The 15,939-nt window shown below is 33.1% G+C and overlaps 1 pseudogene; it reads right to left on the bottom strand.

Annotated features, from left to right (window-relative positions):
• Positions 1 to 13,274: 13,274 nt before the first annotated feature.
• LOC149223156 (receptor kinase-like protein Xa21 pseudogene) lies at positions 13,275 to 14,272 on the bottom strand (annotated as a pseudogene).
• Between the last annotated feature and the right edge of the window lie 1,667 nt (positions 14,273 to 15,939).

Raw genomic sequence — 15,939 nt, forward strand, 5'->3', positions numbered from 1 at the left:
ATATTACCTAGATAGCACAATAATCCATCCTAAAGGTGGAAGTCTTTTATTGGCTTTCCTGCCATCAAAATCATGTAGGTGGTAGTGAATCCCAAGTCATTTTCATATAGTTGTGTCCATCCAGAAGTCTTGTGCCCAAAAGTGTTGAGAATTGTGCTCAATGCCACAATCGGTGGCTGAATGGGTATTCTGCGATGTAATTGGTGCTACCTTTCTTGTATTTAATGTTAAATGGAATTGTTACAGGTATGTGGATCATTTCTGAAGGAAATCATTCTACAACTTCCATTGTGTCTGCATAAATTGAAGAGGTTGGTGGTCCATTTGGGTAATCATCGCCTTCCCCAAAATATAATGTTTACATTGTCGATAGGCCTGCATGATAGAACACATTTCCTTATTATAGGTGAGGTATCTTCAAATAGTATCATAGAGCATATCACTATGATAGTCCAATGGATGCCTTTGTTAAGTAAGGACTGCACCAATAACATACTCAGAGGCATCTGTCTCAATCTCAAATGGTTGTTGTGTGTTTGGAAAGGTGAGGACTGGTGCAGAGAAAGGGTAGTGTTTTAGTTCAATGAATTCCTTTTGTTGTGACTTGGACAAATTTTTTTTCTTTTGCTCCATCCTTGGTAACTTGAATCAAGGGCCAACTGATATGAGAGAATCGCACCACAAATCTATGATAGAAATTAGCAAGCCCCAAGAAGCTGTGAAGCTCTGTTAAAGTCGTGGGGGTTGGGCAATCCTAAATGACTTGGATCTTATTTAGATCCACATGCACACCTTGCTTATCAATTATTTAGCCAATATTTTGGATATGGTCCATTCCAAATGAACATTTCTCTAGGTCGGCACATAGCTTTTGTTGTCACAGGGTTTGAAGGACCCACCGAATATGTTCCAAGTGCTCTGCCCAACTCTTGATAAAGATGAGGATATCATCTTAATATACAACCATGAACAATTTGTTGAAAGGTCACAAGATGTGATCCATTAGCATCATAAACATTGCAGGGGAATTTTTCAACCCGAAGGGCATGACCAACCACTAAAAGAGACCCTCCTTGGACTTGAAGGTAGTCTTCCATACATCTTTGGTTTCTATTGGAACTTGGTGATAATTGGACTTCAAATTGATCTTGTTGAAGTAATTAGCACACTAGAGCTAGTCAAGAAGTTCATCAATCTATGGGATCATTTATTTGTTCATGATTGTGATTTTGTTCAATGCCCAATAATCAATGCAGAGTCTCTAGGTCCCATCTTTGTTCTGCACGAGTAAAATTGGGATCCCACAAGGTGATGAACTTGGTCAGATGTTTCGTTTTGTATCAAATCCTAGATATATCTCATGATTTCTTCATTCTCTAGAAGAGATCAGTGGTAGATTGGCCCATTGGGTAGAGGTGCACCTAGGGTCACATCGATCTAATGCTTGACCTGACATTGAAAAGGTACCCCCATGGGTAAGGAGAATATGTCCATGTACTCTTCCACAAACTTATCCACTTGCTTATGCTATGTGGCAGAGTTGTTTATGGAGGCCATGGATGTGGCCATGATCTTCCCCTTACTTTGAGAGTGAATCATGAAGAAAAGAAATTTCCTAGTTTGGGAGATGATCTTGTGGCATTTCATAGTAGAGATCAAAGAAATGTAGGTAGGTGGGGCTACCTCTAGAATCCTATATGGTTGGCCTAATAAAACATCAAAAAATTCAAGGGGAGAAACATCACACAATACCTTATCCATGAAAATCTTGATGTTGTAAGGTAGGAGACACTACTGGGTGATGCAGCGATCTCACTCTTAGTGGAGCCATTCGATGGTGTATGGATGTAGGTGTGGTGTTGTCAGCAAGCCTAACCGATTAATGACATTTCTTAATATGTTTTTCTTTTGACTCCCACTATTGACAATGAACTATAATGGAGCACCCTTCACCCACATTTGTGAGTGGAAGAGATGCTCACCCTCATTCGGATCTTCGGGCTCACTTTTCTTAACCTTGGTGGTGGAAATAGTGGAATTGGGTTTAGATCAATGATTTTTTCCCATTTTAGGTTTATGGATCATAATCAAAACATGCATCTAACTCTGAAGCTTTCATCTCAACCACTAGTGACTTCTTTGCATGACATTCACTTATGTTGTGAGTGGGGTTCTTGTGGAATTCATACCACTTTCCCGTGTCTTTCTTTGTTTACCCATTGTTATTCTTTGCTTGTAGCTTTGATCTTTCCTTTGTTCTATGGTTTAGGGGTTCCCTTGCCCTGCTTTCTGTTCATAGATGCAAAGTCCCACTTCTTCTATTTAAATTTTAGCTCGATCTTGATAGTATATTGGTATGCTACACCAAGCAAGAAGATGTCCAAGAACTCCATTTCTACCTGGATGCATTTGTGCAAATACCCATGGTACTTGATCACTAATAGTCACTCAGAGTCCTTGATACCCAACTTTGTGTGTAGGGTATGAAATATATTTATGAACTCTCACACTTCTTGGTCCCTTTCATATCATAGTGTGGTCCATTTTATGTACTTGTCTTCATGGTTTCTAGCAAGGTAATACTATTCCTTAATAACATCTCAGAAATAGTCCCAAGATGGTGCAGCTAAAAATAATGAGGATTCCTCCTCAACCCTTTTCTCACAGTAAGTTACCCACTAGTTCTTGACATGGGGGGAAACCTTAAGGAGTGCAAAAGTAATATTTTCTCTATTGGAAAAATTATGAACTGAAAGATATCCTTTCAGCAGATTTAGCCATTTATCTAGAGCATATGCATCTATCTGGCCTTCAAATATGGGAATGTAAAAATTAAATTGTACCCTAAAGCGGGTGATGCCTCTGAAGTGATTGATGGATGAAGTTTCTTTGTCCATTGGTATTCTCCGAAGGATCTGGGAAAAATATCCATCATCTTGTTCCTCTATTGGTTGAGGGCTTCTTTGAGGAACAATTTGAAAGAATATCCTACTCCCTCATTTTTTTTTTCTTCCACCATGGGAGGCCATCAAGGTCGACGAGGATGGTCTTACATGGGTTCAAGCAGTTTAAGTCCAAACTCCTTATACCCTGACCTTACTGGGGACATGCACAAAAAAATAGAGAAAGAGAAAATCGCTCTGATACCACTGACCCAAATTTATGAAGGAATGAAATGAAATACAAATTTAAAATAGAAACATAGAGATATAGTAAAAATAAACTTCAATTAATAAATAGTGAATGCTAAATATTGTTTACACGAAGAATGAAAACAAACTAGCTACAACAATGGTAACTTATCACTAAGAAGATATGTGATGGCTACATGCCTTCTGAACTATGTTATAATGAGGCTCTAAGGCCCTTTTATCACTAAGAAACAATGAGAAACCCTAAACATCCAAAAACCTAACCCTAGGAGATGAAGTGCCAAAAAGTATGGGCCCTGATGGGGTTATTTTGTCACTGAATTTTAAATAAAAAATCATTCGCTAATGTTGTAAAGAGAGAAGGTAATTATTTTTTTTGTGAGTTTTTTATTTTATTGATATGAATATTGACATCATGGATGATGATGAGGATAAATTGCATCAAAATACAAATCTTCATGAAGGTAATAAAATGTTTCTAAAACATTTAATTTAGACACTAATATTAATTATAAATATATAATAAATACAAATAAAAGTTTGTTCGAACAATTAAAAGTAATATCAACAAATTAATTAAACTTCAAAATAGTTCACAAAATCAATTCATTAAGCTAAAATATATGTTTATAAGCGATAGGTGATTTTTTTTTAGAATCATGTCCTTCCTTTTTCTATAAAAACGTAAAAAGGAATGAATATGATTTTTAGACAATTAAAAATATTGACATTATGAATGGATAATAAAATATACAGAACTTAGATTTGTCATTCACATAATATGGTGTTACAAAAAGTGTCTATTTTTTAATTTGACACTAATTACAAATAGATATAAATGCTAATAGAAGCTTATCTCAACTACTATAAGTTGAAAAGAAGTTGTCATTATACAAACAATGGAAAATCTATTGAAATCTTCGAGTATTGCAATTTTCACAAACTAAAATGTAGAAGATCCATGGGCATTTGATGCAAGCATATCATTCCATGTTTCATTTGCATTGCTAAGCAAATTGAACATGCTTTGTCTCATCCTCCTAGAAGTGAATGCATTTCCCCCCAAATCATTTTTGAGGCTTTCCAATACCATTACCACATCTCTCATAGTTGGTCATTCATTAGGTGAATCTTTTGAACAAATCAAACCAACTTGTAGCAAAGAAAGTAGGAATTTGTATGCGCTATTTTTCTCAAATTCATCTCCATCCACCTCGTTTAAAAGTTGGTGATCAATTACCTCCTTCACACTGTTTGGAAAGGCTAGGTTCACCCACTTCTGAATGTTAAGGTCTCCAGAAAACATGTCATTGGTTGGTCGTTTCCTTGTAAGTATTTCTAATAACAAAATGCCATAGCTGTAAATATCTCCTTTGGTAGACATTGACTCACCTAATCCACACTCTGCATTAAAGATAACCTTCATCAAATTTTACTCAACCAATCCATATAAAATTGTTGATGATACAAATTCACCATTTTTATCATCTTTATTAGGATACAAATGCTCCTCCAAGCTTCCATTAGACATAAATTCGAACACCAATGCTTTGAAATCAGGGTTGGAACACGAGGTTATGATCCTCACCAGATTTCGATGTCAAACCTTTTGCAAGACACTACATTCTACTGTAAAACCATTTTCAACCATGTCATTTTGCAAATGGAAAACTTTCACAGCAACAACGGTGCCATCTCTCAGAGTCCCTTTATAGACTGAACCAAAATTCCCTGCTCCCAACAAGTTTTCCTCGGCAAATCCATTAGTTTCTATTTGAAGCTCTTGATATGCGATCATTTCATTCTCTAGCTTTTGCAAAATGAAATTTGAGGAATAAAAGTTTTGCATAGACATATTCCCTTTCCGAAGGAATCTCAAAAGTAGACAACATAGCTAAAAGCAATTGCTCCACTCACTGGCAATAATATTATTTTGACAAATGCAAAATAACCTCTTGGAGTTTTACATGCAAGTAAGTGAAATGATTGTGGTCCACAAAGGCTAGGATTTCCGATTAAAGACACAACAATCTTTCTATTTGCAAAAATCCCTCTTTCTCGAACTTCCCCTATGAGATAGTTAAAAGACAAATTCAAACTTTGAAACATTTTTAAGTTTTGGACATCACCAATCATCCGTCATGGAAAATTATTATTATTTCATTAGATGGGATGAATCCAACGAGTTTCCACGAAGTGTTTTTTTTAATGATAAAAGTTACGTCACCATCTCAGAAGTTATTTTTACTACTGAATCCGTTATGAACCATTAATTATTTGAAATTAGTTTAAGTAAATGAGCTTAAGGTTTTTAAAATTTATGTATTCGATGATTTTTGATAATTTAATCATTTCCGATCATTTCAATCATTCCATCGATTGTTTGTCCTTTTTCACAAGCGAAAATGTTCAGCAAATTCAAAACCTCAATATTTCTTATAAAAAAATCTCAAAATCTCAATATTTCTTACAAAAATATCAATATCCCACCTAAATATTTCTTACAAAAATCCTCATAAGCTAAGAAAAAAATATCAATATCTCACATAAATATTTCTTACAAAAATCCTCATAAACTGAGAAAAAAATGAAAAAATTATATATATTTTAATTAATTATAAATGTTAGACCAACCTAGATCCATCTTAACTCCGAATCTATCAAGCGCCGAGAGGGATCAAATCTCTTGAGGTGCAAACTAGCCTAGATCCATCTTAACTCCGGATCTATCAAGCGTCGAGAGGGATCAAATCTCTCGAGGTGAAAACCTTGTTATTGAGTGAAAAACTTGAGGAAATGTTTTCACCTCGAGAGATTTGATCCCTCTTGGCACTTGATAGATTTGAAGTTAAGATGGATCTAAGCTGGTTTCAGTCGTGTGCGGCCAAAGAAAATCTAACGAACATATGATTAATTTTATCAATAATATGTAAATTCATTTAATATTAATATAATCATTTTAAATATGTTAAATATGCCTCAGATTAATCTTGTCATTTTAATTTTAAATTTTCTTAGTTGCCTTAGTTTATTGAGATGACAAATATTGTTAATAGCTTTAATGGTAAATATTGTTAATAAATTTAATGATGAAAAATGATAAAATAAAATTTTGAATGTAAAGTGATAATGTAATAGTGTTGAATGATAGAAAATGTGAATAATAAGAATATATAGTCTTCATTGTGATTAATCTGAAACTATTTTCTTCTACTATTCATATTGTAACCCTTGTTACTTTTGTCATCTTTTCATATCGATTATATTGAAAGGATAAGTTAAATCGTAAACCATTTAAATATTTAGCTCGAGCTATTGCCGTAAACATCATATCTTGTCTCTCTTTCTCTCCAATATTAATAGGGTGAATTACTATAACACAAAAATCAATGTACATTGTCAATAATTTTTGTGCTTACATTGAAATCAATGCACAATATTAATCCAATCACTTTAAAATTAATGTACCATCATACATCCAATTACATCAAATCAGAAATCAACATCTAAACCGAAATCAATGCATATAATCCAAGCAATCAAATAAGATTAGAAAACAACATTTACAGTGAAAACAATGCATCTAATGTAAGAAATCAAACAAGATTAGAAATCAACATTTACACTCAAATCAATGCATCTAGTGCAAGTAAGAAAATAGGATTATAAAAAGATAAATCCTATACTGAAATCAATGCATCTAGTGCAAGTAAGAAAATAGGATTATAAACCAAAATCTACACTGAAATCAATGCATCTAGTGCAAGCAATCAAATATCATTATAAATCGACATCTACACTAAAATCGATGCATCTAGTATAAGCAATCAAATAGGATTAGAAATCACCATCTACATTGAATCAATGCATCTAGTGCAAGAAATATTCTTCCCTCTCTCCCCCCTTCATCTATATCTATATCTCCCTCCATCTCTCCTTCTTTGTCTCTCTATCTCAAACCCCTAAACACACACACTCTCTCACTCCATATCTATCAATCTCTCTATCCCTCCCTCCCACTCTCCATCTCTCTCTTCTTCCCTCTCTTCACTTTCCATCTATATCTCTATCTCCCTTTGTCTCTCTATATCACCCCAGAAACATACACTCTCTTTCTCCAATCCGTCTATCTATCCCTCCCTCCTCCTCTTCTCTCTCTCTCTCTCTCTCTCTCTCTCTCTCTCTCTCTCTCTCTCGATCTTCCCCTTCTCTCCCTCTCCCTTGCCTCTATCTCTCTTCCCTCCTAATGTATTCTCTCCCTCTCTCTCCATCTTCCTTATCACTCCCTCTCTCTCTCCACCTTTCTCTCTCTATTTCTTTCTTCTTACCTCCCTCTCTATCCCCCTCCAAATCCATTTCCCATTCCCTCCATCTCTCCACTCTCTCACATCCTCTCTCTCTTCCTTCCACTCTCTCCCTCTCTCTCTCTCTCTCTCTCTCTCTCTCTCTCTCTCTCTCTCCAAATCTGTTACTATATCCCTGAATCTCTCCTCTCTCCTTGTCTCCCCATTCTCTCCATCTCTCTCTCTTTGTCTCTTTATCTCACCCCAAAGATACACACTCTCCTTCCATCTCTCCCTTGTCACTCCCTCTCTCTCTCCACTTCTCACTCTCTACTACTCAAAGTAAAAATTATATATATTTTTAATTAATTATAAATGTTAGAGTATTCAAAACCAATTACTCAAATGTCCTGTCAAATTTGAGAAGAACAAATTACATAAATTTTACAATTTAATCAATTATTTACCCTTAACAATTGATGGAGTGTCCACACAAAAACCACCTATCCAATGTATTTCTAGAAGGTCTTTTGACAATACACTCTTTAATTCAATAATAATAAATTTTCACTTCAAAAGTGAATTAAAAGAAAAAATTAAAAATGAGCTAATTTATTTTATTGCACAAAGTTATATTTAATTTGCACAAAGTAAGTAATGGTAAAAGTTAAGTCACCATCCGAGAAGTTATTGAATCCGTTAAATGATAAAAGTTACGTCACCATCTCATAAGTTATTTTTTCTGAATCAGTTATGAACCATGAACCATTACATATTGGAAATTACTTCAAGTAAATGAGCTTAAGGTTTTTAAAATTTACGTATTCTATGATTTTCGATAATTTAATCATTTCTGATCATTTCGATCATTCCATCGATTGTTTGTCCTTTTTCACAAGTGAAAATGTTCAGCAAATTCAAAACCTCAATATTTCTTATAAAAAAATCTCAAAAACTCAACATTTCTTATAAAATCCTCATAAGCTGAGAAAAAAAATATCAATATCTGACATAAATATTTCTTGCAAAACTCCTCATAAACTGAGAAAAAAAAGAAAAAATTATATATATTTTAATTAATTATAAATGTTAGACCAGCCTAGATCGATCTTAACTCTAGATCTATCAAGCGCCGAGAGGGATCAAATCTCTTGAGGTGCAAACTAGCCTAGATCCATCTTAACTCCGGATCTATCAAGCATTGAGAGGGATCAAATCGCTCAATGTGCAAACCTTGTTATTGAGTGCAAAAATTGAGGAGAGGTTTTCACGTCGAGAGATTTGATCCCTCTTGGCGCTTGATAGATTTGAAGTTAAGATGGATCTAAGCTGGTTTTAGTCGTGTGCGGCCAAAGAAAATCTAATGAACATATGATTAATTTTATCAATAATATGTAAATTCATTTAATATTAATATAATCATTTTAAATATGTTAAATATGCCTCAGATTAATCTTGTCATTTTAATTTTAAATTTTCTTAGTTGCCTTAGTTTATTGAGATGATAAATATTGTTAATAAATTTAATGATGAAAAATGATAAAATAAAATTTTGAATGTAAAGTGATAATGTAATAGTGTTGAATGATAGAAAATGTGAATAATAAGAATATAGTCAATTACAAATAGTCTTCATTGTGATTAATCTGAAACTATTTTCTTCTACTATTCATATTGTCACCCTTGTTACTTTTGTCATCTTTTCATATCGATTATATGAAAATGATAGGTTAAATCGTAAACCATTTAAATATTTAGCTCAAGCTATTGCCATAAACATCATATCTTGTCTCTCTTTCTCTCCAATATTAATAGGGTGAATTACTATAACACAAAAATCAATGTACATTGTCAATAATTTTTGTGCTTACATTGAAATCAATGCACAATATTAATCCAATCACTTTAAAATTAATGTACCATCATACATCCAATTACATCAAATCAGAAATCAACATATACACTGAAATCAATGCATCTAATGCAAGAAATCAAATAATATTAGAAAACAACATTTACACTAAAAACAATGCATCTAATGTAAGAAATCAAACAAGATTAGAAATCAACATTTACACTCAAATCAATGCATCTAGTGCAAGTAAGAAAATAGGATTATAAAAAGAAATCCTATACTGAAATCAATGCATCTAGTGCAAGTAAGAAAATAGGATTATAAACCAAAATCTACACTGAAATCAATGCATCTAGTGCAAGTAAGAAAATAGGATTATAAACCAAAATCTACACTGAAATCAATGCATCTAGTGCAAGAAATCACCATCTACATTGAAATCAATGCATCTAGTGTAAGCAATCAAATAGGATTAGAAATCAATGCATTTAGTGCAAGCAATTAAATAGAATTAGAAATCATCTACATTGAAATCAATGCATCTAGTGCAAACAATCAAATATCATTATAAATCGACATCTACACTAAAATCAATGCATCTAGTACAAGCAATCAAATAGGATTAGAAATCACCATCTACATTGAATCAATGCATCTAGTGCAAAAAATATTCTTCCCTCTCCCCCTTCATCTATATCTATATCTCCCTCCATCTCTCCTTCTTTGTCTCTCTATCTCAAACCCCTAAACACACACACTCTCTCACTCCATATCTATCAATCTCTCTATCCCTCCCTCCCACTCTCCATCTCTCTCTTCTTCCCTCTCTTCACTTTCCATCTATATCTCTATCTCCCTTTGTCTCTCTATATCACCCCCAAAACATACACTCTTTTTCTCCAATCTATCTATCTATCCCTCCCTCCTCCTCTCCCTCTCTCTCTCTCTGTCTCTCTCTCTTCCCCTTCTCTCCCTCTCCCTTGCCTCTATCTCTCTTCCCTCCTAATGTCCTCTCTCCCTCTCTCTATATCTTCCTTATCACTCCCTCTCTCTCTCTCCACCTTTCTCTCTCTATTTCTTTCTTCTTACCTCCCTCTCTCTCCCCCTCCAAATCCATCTCTCATTCCCTCCGTCTCTCGACTCTCTCACATCCTCTCTCTCTTCCTTCCTCTCTCTCCCTTTCTCTCTGCCTCTCTCTCTCTCTCTCTTCACCCTCCAACTCTGTTACTATATCCCTGCCTCTCTCCTCTCTCCTTGTCTCCCCCATTCTCTCCATCTCTCTCTCTTTGTCTCTTTATCTCACCCCCAAAGATACACACTCTCTCTCCATCTCTCCCTTGTCACTCCCTCTCTCTCTCCACTTCTCACTCTCTACTACTCAAAAGCCAACTACTCAAAGTAAAAATTATATATATTTTTAATTAATTATAAATGTTAGAGTATTCAAAACCAACTACTCAAATGTCCTGTCAAATTTGAGAAGAACAAATTACATAAATTTTACAATTTAATCAATTATTTACCCTTAACAATTGATGGAGTGTCCACACAAAACCCACCTATCCAATGTATTTCTAGAAGGTCTTTTGACAATACACTCTTTAATTCAATAATAATAAATTTTCATTTCAAAAGTGAATTAAAAGCAAAAATTAAAAATGAACTATTTTATTTTATTTTATTGCACAAAGTAAGTTATATTTAATTTTCCTATTTGTTTTAAAATTTTGAATATTTATTATTTTTTTCAAACGAGTCAAAAAATTTAAATTCAAAATTAACCATTTTCTTGAAACAATCAAATCTTCATAAAACAATAATTAAAATGGATAACCTATTTTTTAGGTGAAGGTATATCTAATTTATTTAACCTTTTTAAAAAGTGGATAACTTATTTTTTAGGTGAAGATATATGTAATTTATTTAACCTTTTTGAAATTCTAATGATTTGATTTTTTTCAAATGAGTCAAAAATTTTAAAAGCAATATTTCCATCAATTATCAACTACATTGTAAAATAATTATTTACAAATATCCTCTCAAAGTTGAGAAGAAAATTATGGACATTTCTATCAAAGTTGAGAAGAAAAATTATATGAATTTTATATTTTAATTAATTATTTTTACTTTATGATAAAAGGAATGCCAACTAAAAATGTTAGACTTTTCAAAACCATTTGCCCAAAATTTATATGAATTCTATTTTTTACTTAATTATTTGTCCTTGATAATAGGAAGTGTAAGTTACAAAATCATTACTCAACTATTAAATTTAGTAAGGGTGAAAACTAAGAGATATATACTTGTCATATCATTAAATTAAAATAATTCTACAAATATGAGTTGTGGAAATTTTAAAGAAAATTACAATTTATAGATAAACTCGAATCTTAAAACATTATTAAGTATCACTCATTTTATATTATTATGAAGAGCACATTATATTAAATAATTATAGAAATATAAAATATTTACAATATTTATTAAATTCCATAGATGTATATATTCTTTAATGAATACTTGAGATTACTTTCAACTCTTTTTTTCCAATTTCAATAATAAAAACAACAAATTTTAAATAAATTTAAATATAATTAAAATTCTTAAAGTTTATGATTAGTACAATATTTAATAAATAATAAATTTAAGTGCCCATAGCATATAAGAACCATTACAATGGGAAGCCAATTATCGATGAGAATCCTTTACTATGAGAAGTTGAATATCTACACGGGAAGACAAGAAGCCTTGAAAGGGCGTGACATTTCTTAAAAACTTGTGCAATAATGTATGGGAATAAAAAAATTGCAAATAACATTCCTATAATATAATTGAAAAGGGAGAAATTATTCAAATATATAATAAATCATAGCTTCATAATATTATTTTGCATATTTTTCAACATAATTTATAGATAAGAATTGTATAATAAAGTTTAACCTTAATTCTAATGGTGATTAGTAATTTGATTTATTTAAAAACAAAAATATCATATTTAAAATGAGAATTCAATGTTTAAATTATTATTTATTATAGTTAAATATTTTAAATCAAATAAATTACATATTTAAAGAGTAATATTGTCATTTATCATTCATCACTTTCAATTATATATAAAATTAAAATAAAAATTACATTCAAATGGGATTTCAACATTTAAATTTTGGTTGAAAATATAAATAAATTATTTATAATTGAATTTTAAATAAAAAATCATTAGCTAATATTGTAAAGAGAGAATGTTTTTTTTTTTTTGTGATTTATTTTATTTTATTGATATGAATACTGACATCATGGATGATGATGAGGATGAATTGCATCAAAATACAAATCTTCATGAAGGTAATAAAATATTTCTAAGACATTTAACTTAGACACTAATATTAATTACAAATATATAATAAATACAAATAAAAGTGTGTTCAAACAATTAAAAGTAATATCAACAAATTAATTAAACTTCAACATAGTTCACAAAATCAATTCATTAAGCTAAAATATATGTTTATAAGCAATAGGTGATTCTTTTAAGAATCATGTCCTTTCTTTTAAACAATTAAAAATATTGACATTATGAATGGCTAATAAAATATACAGAACTTAGATTTGTCATTCACATAATATGGTGTTACAAAAAGTGTCTATTTTTTAATTTGACACTAATTACAAATAGATATAAATGCTAATAGAAGCTTATCTCAACCGCTAGAAGTTCAAAAGAAGTTGTCATTATACAAACAATGGAAAGTCTACTGAAATCTTCTAGTATTGCAATTTTCACAAACTAAAATGTAGAAGAACCTTGGGCATTTGATGCAAGCATATCATTCCATGTGTCATTTGCATTGCTAAGCAAGTTGACCATGCTTTGTCTCATCCTCCTAGAAGTGAATGCATTTCCCCCCAAATCATTTTTGAGGCTTTCCAATACCATTACCACATCTCTCATAGTTGGTCGTTCATTAGGTGAATCTTTTGAACAAATCAAACCAACTTGTAGCAAAGAAAGTAGGCATTTGTATGCGCTATTTTCTCAAATTCATCTCCATCCACCTCATTTAAAAGTTGGTGGTCAATTACCTCCTTCACTCTATTTGGAAAGGCTAGGTTCACCCACTTGTGAATGTTAAGGTCTCCAGAAAACATGTCACTGGTTGGTCGTTTCCTTGTAAGTATTTCCAATAACAAAATGCCATAGCTGTAAATATCTCCTTTGGTAGACATTGACTCACCTAATCCAGACTCTGCATTAAAGATAACCTTCATCAAATTTTACTCAACCAATCCATACAAAATTGTTGATGAGAATAGACTAGTACAAATCTAGCATTCTAAAATGACATACCTGGTGCAACATAGCCCACGGTGCCTTTTAAAGCAAGTGTTGAAGTAAGTGGCTCGGTAGCGGCTTCATTGATCAATCTTGCAATACCAAAATCAGCTACATGCCCTGACATGTTTTGATCTAGAAGCACATTGTTGGGGTTTAAATCACAATGCACTACTTGCACAATAGAATCATGATGAAGATATTCGAATGCATGGGCCACATCTATTGCAATGTTCAATCGTGTTGTTAGTCCCATCTGACACTCATAATCACCATTTTTATCATCTTTATTAAGATACAAATGCTCCTCCAAGCTTCCATTAGGCATAAATTCGAACACCAAAGCTTTGAAATCAGGGTTGGAACACGAGGTTATGATCCTCACCAGATTTCGATGTCGAACCTTTTGCAAGACACTGCATTCTACTGTAAAACCATTTTCAGCCATGTCATTTTGCAAATGGAAAACTTTCACAGCAACAACGGTGCCATCTCTCAGAGTCCCTTTATAGACTGAACCAGAATTCCCTGCTCCCAACAAGTTTGCCTCGGCAAATCCATTAGTTTCTATTTGAAGCTCTTGATACGAGATCCTTTTGTGCTCTAGCTTTTGCAAAATGGAATTTGAGGAATCAAAGTTTTGCATAGACATATTCCCTTTCCGAAGGAATCTCAGAAGTAGACAACATAGCATAAAAGTAATTGCTCCACTCAATGGCAATAATATTATTTTGACAAGTGCAGAATGACTGCTTGGAGTTTTACATGCAAGTAAGTGGAATTCTTTTGGTCCGCAAAGGCTAGGATTTCCGATTAAAGACACAACAATCTTTCTGTTTGCAAAAATCCCTCCTTCTGGAACTTCCCCTGTGAGGTAGTTGAAAGACAAATTCAAACTTTGAAGCATTTTTAAGTTTTGGAGAGGAACAACTGGTATTGGACCTGATAAGGAGTTGGAAGAGAGATCTAGGTTTGCAAGACTCTGTAAATTTCCGAGTGAGTCTGGAATAGGCCCTTGGATGGCATTTTGAGATAAGTTCAATAATTGTAGTTCACTACAACCTCCAATTGCAAGGGGAATTGTCCCGGTTAGTTGATTGACAGAAATGTCTATAGCTTGAGCCATTGTAATTTTACCAATCTCCATGGGTAAGGAACCTTCTAATAAATTCCATGACAAATTCAAATAGAATTGGAGATGAGAAAGTTTTGCAATTTCATGTGGTATACTTCCTCTGAGCCTATTGTGAGACAAATCGAGCAATTCCAAATTTGTACAATCTAGTAAGTTGGAAGGTATGGTTCCCGATAAATTGTTATGATGAAGATGTAGTCTTCTTAGTTGTTTAAGGGGTGCAAGGGAATTTGGAATATTTCCAGAGAGAATATTTCCACTAATGTCCAAGAGACCAAGGTTTTGTAAACTTTCAAAGTCATTAGGGATGTTTCCTTCTAATCTGTTGTTACTTAAAGACAATCTTTCTATTTTTTCAAGCGTTCCTATATGTGGAATGGTACCATTTAAAAGATTTTCACTTAAATTTAGAAAGGATAGGCTACTAAGATTGCCTATATGTGGAGGGATGTTTCCTTGTATGCCATTGTTTGATAATGACAAGTGAGACAAATTGGTAGAAAGTCTTCCTATGTCAGGGGGCAAAACACCACCTAGTTTATTGTTATGCAATTTTAGTGACTGTAGGTGAGAGCAATTGGTAAGAAATACAAGAAAGAGTATGTTTGTAGTGTTTCCACTATCAAGTTGATTAGAGTGCAAGTATAATTTTTCCAAGAGGGATAACTTACCGAACTCTATAGGGACACTCCCACTCAAATTGTTATAACTTAAATCTAGTTCTATGAGTTTGGAACAATTTCCAACAGAATCTGGAATATTTCCACTAAATTGATTTCCCCACAAATAAAGCATACTCAAATTATGCAATTTTGAAAAAGATGCAGGAATGGATCCTACCAAATTATTTTCATATAGCATAAGCATTTGTAAGTTGATGAGCAGCCCTAATTCTTGTGGAATGCTACCCTTGAGATCGTTGGTTGCCATATCTAAGTAAGTCAAAGTGGATAGATTGGAAAACACGAAGGTCGAGCGATTGCAAACGGGAGAGTAAACCCAACTGTGGTGGAATGGGATCGACGAGATAGTTCATTTCAATACCCAAGTCAGTCAAGGTAGAAAGATTACCGAAGGAAGAGGGAATGGTACCTATGAGGTTGTTCCCTCCCAAGTAAAGTTGTTGCACATGTGGGAGCGAACCCAACTCCTCGGGGATATTTCCAGTCAGAGCATTGTAGTAG

The sequence above is a fragment of the Pinus tabuliformis genome, chromosome Q (genome assembly GCF_031772625.1).
Source record: "Pinus tabuliformis cultivar Carrire ecotype Pingquan chromosome Q, CPIR1, whole genome shotgun sequence".
In the NCBI taxonomy this organism is placed as follows: domain Eukaryota; kingdom Viridiplantae; phylum Streptophyta; class Pinopsida; order Pinales; family Pinaceae; genus Pinus; species Pinus tabuliformis.